We start from the raw sequence: 7,909 nt of genomic DNA on the forward strand, positions 1-7,909 counted from the left end.
GTCCTACCTTAGCAACAGGAGACAAATAGTCAAAATCAACAAAACAGAATCAGAACCCCTGCCGATAACATGTGGAGTTCCCCAAGGTAGTATTCTGGGTCCCTTATTATTCTTATGTTATGTCAATGATATGCCTATCAGTGTCAAGTGCAAACTCCTACTGTATGCAGATGACAGTGCTCTGTTAGTGTCAGGTAAAGACCCACAAGATATTGCTAATGTTTTAACACTGGAACTGGAGTCCTGCAGCAAATGGTTAGTAGACAACAAACTATCATTACACCTAGGGAAAACTGAAGCCATTCTCTTTGGCACGAAACATAAACTGAGAAGGGTAAATAATTTTAATGTTCAATGTAATGGGGAGCCCATCACTTTGGTTTCATCAGTAAAATATTTGGGAATCCCCTTTGACCCATGCATGTCAGGAGAATTGATAGGGAACAGTGTAGTAAAGAAAGCGAATGCCAAACTGAAGTTCCTGTATAGACAAGCACAGTGTCTACCTACTGAGGCTCGCAGGACCCTATGTCTAGCCCTTATACAATGCCATATGGATTACGCTTGCTCTTCATGGTACTCTGCCTTGACAAAAAAACTGAAAGATAGACTGCAAATCACCCAGAACAAAATCGTAAGATTCATCCTGGGGCTGGGACCAAGAGAACATGTAGGCCAGGATGAATTACAGCAGTTGGATATGCTGAATGTTGAAGACAGAGTAAAACAACTGAAGCTAAATCATGTTTATAAAATTGCTCACAAACAATGTCCAGAATATCTTGCTGTCAATTTTGTCAAGGTTGGGAACCAAAGCAATCATAGTACTAGGGGGAGAGAGCACAACTTTGTAGTACCCACAGTCAGTGGCCAGGCTTCAAACACCTTTTATTGTACAGCAATAAAGGAATGGAACAGACTACCCGCACATGTCAAAGCCAGTCATAGCGTGAACCAGTTCAAGAAGAGTGCCAAAAGGTGTCTGATGAATGTAGCTACAGAAAGGGAGGGGAATGATTTTCTATTTTTTAGCTAACATACGTGTAAATTTTACCTTATTCCTTGTAATGACCCTCGTATTGTAGATAGTCTTAATGACCTTGGTGTAGCAGATAGTCTTTTTAGTATGATAATAAGATGTTATCTTCATTGTAGAATAATAAGAAAATATTATAACCTTTATACTATAATAATAAGGTAAAAGGACCCCAATGGAAATAAGTCACTCTGTCTGACTTTTTTGGGTTATCCCAGGTTCTCTACACATATGCTGCTATGTATGATAATTCTATGTAACTGTATTTGTGTATACCTGAATAAACTTACTTACTTACTTATAGATGGCGCACCAGGTCTGGCAGACCTTGTTAGGAATCTATAACCTCCAGGAACTAGTTATAGATGATAGACATGGCACAAACAGCTCTGAGCCAAGAAAAGACACACGTCTGTGTTATTGAGACAACGTTTAGATCTGTGAAGATCTTAATCAAGATAAAAAGAGATAAAAAGAGTTGAGCCAATAAGACCCCGATTGTGTATTTTTGTCGCTGTTGTCAGACGTCACACGACATTTAGCTGCGTACACGACAATCCTCATATAGTATAACAATAGTTGTGCAGCAGTGTGGTGGATCGTGCTAGCCTCCTACTGCTGCTGTAGCCACAATCCCTCCACAATCTGCTGGACTTACAGTGCCAGTCTGACTGGGCTCCAGACTGTCTCGGCTCGATCGCTGAATCTGCAAAAGAAACCATCAGGCATCTCCATGTGGAGGTGGGAGAGGGGAGGCCAGACCAGGGCTTACCTGAAGTGGTCGCTTCCGTGGTGTCGGGTTGAATTTCGATCGACTCCAGGAAGCCTGCGTGAGAGGACAAAGTCTGCAGTTAACACCTGTTGACCATGTTTGGGAGGACAACACCAGCCGCCATGCACGCCAGCGGTAATTACCAACCATCTAAAACAAGCCAATAAAGACACGTGATTACCATCTTGTACAAGCTGCATCATGCACGACAGTAATGACACTATAACAAACCAATAAAGAGAATGCACTATCATCTTCTATAAGCTGCATCATGCACAACAGTATTGACACTATGACAAACCAATAAAGAGAATGCACTATCATCTTCTATAAGCTGCATCATGCACAACAGTATTGACACTATGACAAACCAATAAAGAGAATGCACTATCATCTTCTATAAGCTGCATCATGCACAACAGTATTGACACTATGACAAACCAATAAAGAGAATGCACTATCATCTTCTATAAGCTGCATCATGCACGACAGTAATGACACTATAACAAACCAACAGAATACACTATCATCTTCTATAAGCTTTATCATGCACGACGATAGCAACTCTAAAACACCTGTATAAACATAATCCACTACCATCTTGCAACAAGTTCACCCACAATACACACAACACGCTACGCAACACATACTACACAACACAATGCATAACCCACAAACACGACCAATATCATTAAAAAGTCAAAATACACCCATTCTTCCTCAGCTACCACCATACTTAAAATTATAACAAAGAATAGCTGCCAACAGCATTCCAACTATAAGAACCAACACAGTAATTGATCATAGTAATTATATCTATATATAGATTCAAAAGCTTTTTACTAAAGACAACAATATACATGAGAAAGTATTTTCCCGAGCTGGAACCATGTTGTTGAGGACACTCAGTGACTGCCACAGTAAAGCCACAAATAAAGCCACGCAAAAATAACACCGCTTATTTATGTATATCCACAACCTTGACTCCTAGTGAATGTGATGTTTGTAACATTCTCAGTGACTTGTAGTAAATGTGATGTTTGTAACATTCTCAGACTTGTAGTAAATTCACAACAAAGCCACGATATGAAGTGGAAACTTCAGAGAATATTTCAGTTTTAACATTACTAAGCAAATTAACATGAACAAACAAATCACGACTTTACTGACGTATCTTAAGATGATGAATTAGAAATACAAATCAACACTCGCTTCAAACTCAGAAAATCACGAGGAAGATGCAAGGCAACGAACAATGCTCAACGTATAGTGGCAGAAAAATTCCCAGAATTTCCGAAAGGTTCCACACTCTAAAAAACACAAATAAACAACGGCAGAAAAACAGAAAACACCGAGGGGGAAAAAACGAGATCATACAATGTATCGGAGAGACAGCAAAAACAAATTAACTAAATTGAAAAAAAAAAACACAATGATTGTTTCACCTTTTGTATAAACCAAGTAAAAACCAGCTCATGTATTGAACCCTTGCTTAAGACAAACAAGAATATAAGACAAGAATGGGTAGCTTTAAAAAGATATTGGACAAATATATGAGTGGGAGGGGCTGGGTTTGATTGGTGTCATTGGGTACGGGAGGATATTCTTGGGAAGCTTTGGGTAGGGGTCGTCTTGATAAGGACCTGCTTTGTATGGGCCAGTAGGCCTTCTGTGTTGAGAGGGTTCATGGAGATGTGATGGTTGTAGTTAAACACACTTGTTGGATGGTAACACTTATATTAACAGAGTATGAAAGGGGAGCCCAGCCTTGACGTGTTGCCTTGTAGATCTATGGGTGGAGTGAGGAGGAAGCCGGGAGCGCAGTGCTCACATGCGGCATCACGTGACGTCGCACATGCTGGTCACTGAGCCTAGCAAGGGGTCAACTATGTAAAACATGGATGGTACTATGATACTCAGATAACATATACATATACAGGGGATCAGCAACTATGCTGACATCTGCAGTGTTCCTCCATTCTTATGTTCTTATAACACTGCAGCAGACCTACTGGCCCATACTAGACAGATCCTTCTCAAACCCACCAACAAAAATATCTGCCCAACCCATTTTGAATGGTACCCAAACAATAAGATTTGACAGCCCTATAAACTCACGTGTAAGTAATATAGAGCAGGTGTTGGGAACTATCCTCTCAACACTGGACCAATAACAAATATCTGCTTCACTTTACCGTTTTGCGCATATGGTCGCCCCACACAAACAGCTATTCAAATCAGAGCCAGAGAATGAATATTCAACACGTCAGCAAAATCAATTAAATGAGTAAAAGGTTATGACAAGTTATTACGGAAATCACTGAGTGGTTTTCAACATGAGATGTTTTATGGAACTTGGCCTATATAATACCAGAGTTCCCTTACAGACATATGTGACGATACCAGGACTATGGTAACATACCATAGTTCCGTTGCAGACATATCTCACGATACCAAGACTATGGTAACATACCATAGTTCCGTTGCAGACATATCTCACGATACCAAGACTATGGTAACATACCATAGTTCCATTGCAGACATATCTCACGATACCAGGACTATGGTAACATACCAAAGTTCCACTGCAGACATATCTCACGATACCAGGACTATGGTAACATACCAAAGTTCCCTTACAGACATATGTGACGATACCAAGACTATGGTAACATACCATAGTTCCCTTACAGACATATGTGACGATACCAAGACTATGGTAACATACCATAGTTCCCTTACAGACATATGTGACGATACCAAGACTATGGTAACATACCATAGTTCCCTTACAGACATATATGACTATGACGATACCATAGGACTATGGTAACATACCATAGTTCCGTTGCAGACATATGTGACGATACCAAGACTATGGTAACATACCAAAGTTCCACTGCAGACATATCTCACGATACCAGGACTATGGTAACATACCATAGTTCCGTTGCAGACATATCTCACGATACCAGGACTATGGTAACATACCATAGCCCCGTCTAAGAAATATTTTACGATACTAACAAACTATATATGGAAACATACCACAGTTGCTGGCAGTCACAATATTTAAGGACACTAACACAATACCCACAAACACATACCGTGATCCCTGGCACCCACAACATTTACACTAGCAAACACTAACACAAAACATTCGCCAAATCCTTAATTGAAGGCTGACGTTCATTAATCACCACTAAAAAAAAAAGATATGAAATTTGCTTTACAAATGGGAAATAAAACCGCGAATAAGCTATAAATTCTATTAAAATTCCCAAACCAAAACACTTGCATTGAGTTATATAAACGTAATGAAAATTGTTTTTATTTATTTTTATTTATTATCACACCGGCCGATTCCCACCAAGGCAGGGTGGCCCGAAAAAGAAAAACTTTCACCATCATTCACTCCATCACTGTCTTGCCAGAAGGGTGCTTTACACTACAGTTTTTAAACTGCAACATTAACACCCCTCCTTCAGAGTGCAGGCACTGTACTTCCCATCTCCAGGACTCAAGTCCGGCCTGCCGGTTTCCCTGAATCCCTTCATAAATGTTACTTTGCTCACACTCCAACAGCACGTCAAGTATTAAAAACCATTTGTCTCCATTCACTCCTATCAAACACGCTCACGCATGCCTGCTGGAAGTCCAAGCCCCTCGCACACAAAACCTCCTTTACCCCCTCCCTCCAACCCTTCCTAGGCCGACCCCTACCCCGCCTTCCTTCCACTACAGACTGATACACTCTTGAAGTCATTCTGTTTCGCTCCATTCTCTCTACATGTCCGAACCACCTCAACAACCCTTCCTCAGCCCTCTGGACAACAGTTTTGGTAATCCCGCACCTCCTCCTAACTTCCAAACTACGAATTCTCTGCATTATATTCACACCACACATTGCCCTCAGACATGACATCTCCACTGCCTCCAGCCTTCTCCTCGCTGCAACATTCATCACCCACGCTTCACACCCATATAAGAGCGTTGGTAAAACTATACTCTCATACATTCCCCTCTTTGCCTCCAAGGACAAAGTTCTTTGTCTCCACAGACTCCTAAGTGCACCACTCACTCTTTTTCCCTCATCAATTCTATGATTCACCTCATCTTTCATAGACCCATCCGCTGACACGTCCACTCCCAAATATCTGAATACGTTCACCTCCTCCATACTCTCTCCCTCCAATCTGATATTCAATCTTTCATCACCTAATCTTTTTGTTATCCTCATAACCTTACTCTTTCCTGTATTCACCTTTAATTTTCTTCTTTTGCACACCCTACCAAATTCATCCACCAATCTCTGCAACTTCTCTTCAGAATCTCCCAAGAGCACAGTGTCATCGGCAAAGAGCAGCTGTGACAACTCCCACTTTGTGTGTGATTCTTTATCTTTTAACTCCACGCCTCTTGCCAAGACCCTCGCATTTACTTCTCTTACAACCCCATCTATAAATATATTAAACAACCACGGTGACATCACACATCCTTGTCTAAGGCCTACTTTTACTGGGAAAAAATTTCCCTCTTTCCTACATACTCTAACTTGAGCCTCACTATCCTCGTAAAAACTCTTCACTGCTTTCAGTAACCTACCTCCTACACCATACACTTGCAACATCTGCCACATTGCCCCCCTATCCACCCTGTCATACGCCTTTTCCAAATCCATAAATGCCACAAAGACCTCTTTAGCCTTATCTAAATACTGTTCACTTATATGTTTCACTGTAAACACCTGGTCCACACACCCCCTACCTTTCCTAAAGCCTCCTTGTTCATCTGCTATCCTATTCTCCGTCTTACTCTTAATTCTTTCAATTATAACTCTACCATACACTTTACCAGGTACACTCAACAGACTTATCCCCCTATAATTTTTGCACTCTCTTTTATCCCCTTTGCCTTTATACAAAGGAACTATGCATGCTCTCTGCCAATCCCTAGGTACCTTACCCTCTTCCATACATTTATTAAATAATTGCACCAACCACTCCAAAACTATATCCCCACCTGCTTTTAACATTTCTATCTTTATCCCATCAATCCCGGCTGCCTTACCCCCTTTCATTTTACCTACTGCCTCACGAACTTCCCCCACACTCACAACTGGCTCTTCCTCACTCCTACAAGATGTTATTCCTCCTTGCCCTATACACGAAATCACAGCTTCCCTATCTTCATCAACATTTAACAATTCCTCAAAATATTCCTTCCATCTTCCCAATACCTCTACCTCTCCATTTAATAACTCTCCTCTCCTATTTTTAACTGACAAATCCATTTGTTCTCTAGGCTTTCTTAACTTGTTAATCTCACTCCAAAACTTTTTCTTATTTTCAACAAAATTTGTTGATAACATCTCACCCACTCTCTCATTTGCTCTCTTTTTACATTGCTTCACCACTCTCTTAACTTCTCTCTTTTTCTCCATATACTCTTCCCTCCTTGCATCACTTCTACTTTGTAAAAACTTCTCATATGCTAACTTTTTCTCCCTTACTACTCTCTTTACATCATCATTCCACCAATCGCTCCTCTTCCCTCCTGCACCCACTTTCCTGTAACCACAAACTTCTGCTGAACACTCTAACACTACATTTTTAAACCTACCCCATACCTCTTCGACCCCATTGCCTATGCTCTCATTAGCCCATCTATCCTCCAATAGCTGTTTATATCTTACCCTAACTGCCTCCTCTTTTAGTTTATAAACCTTCACCTCTCTCTTCCCTGATGCTTCTATTCTCCTTGTATCCCATCTACCTTTTACTCTCAGTGTAGCTACAACTAGAAAGTGATCTGATATATCTGTGGCCCCTCTATAAACATGTACATCCTGAAGTCTACTCAACAGTCTTTTATCTACCAATACATAATCCAACAAACTACTGTCATTTCGCCCTACATCATATCGTGTATACTTATTTATCCTCTTTTTCTTAAAATATGTATTACCTATAACTAAACCCCTTTCTATACAAAGTTCAATCAAAGGGCTCCCATTATCATTTACACCTGGCACCCCAAACTTACCTACCACACCCTCTCTAAAAGTTTCTCCTACTTTAGCATTCAAGTCCCCTACCACA

At 40.6% G+C, this 7,909-nt stretch overlaps 1 long non-coding RNA gene across 1 annotated transcript in view; it reads right to left on the reverse strand.

Moving 5' to 3' along the window:
- Positions 1–1,079: 1,079 nt before the first annotated feature.
- LOC138855147 (uncharacterized) overlaps positions 1,080–7,909 on the reverse strand; it is a 116,734-nt gene continuing 109,904 nt past the window's right edge. Inside the window, exon 3 of the long non-coding RNA XR_011394302.1 lies at positions 1,080–1,862. This is a non-coding gene — a long non-coding RNA (uncharacterized lncRNA). The remainder of the gene's footprint in view (positions 1,863–7,909) is intronic.

Source organism: Cherax quadricarinatus, chromosome 83 (genome assembly GCF_038502225.1).
Source record: "Cherax quadricarinatus isolate ZL_2023a chromosome 83, ASM3850222v1, whole genome shotgun sequence".
Lineage (NCBI taxonomy): Eukaryota > Metazoa > Arthropoda > Malacostraca > Decapoda > Parastacidae > Cherax > Cherax quadricarinatus.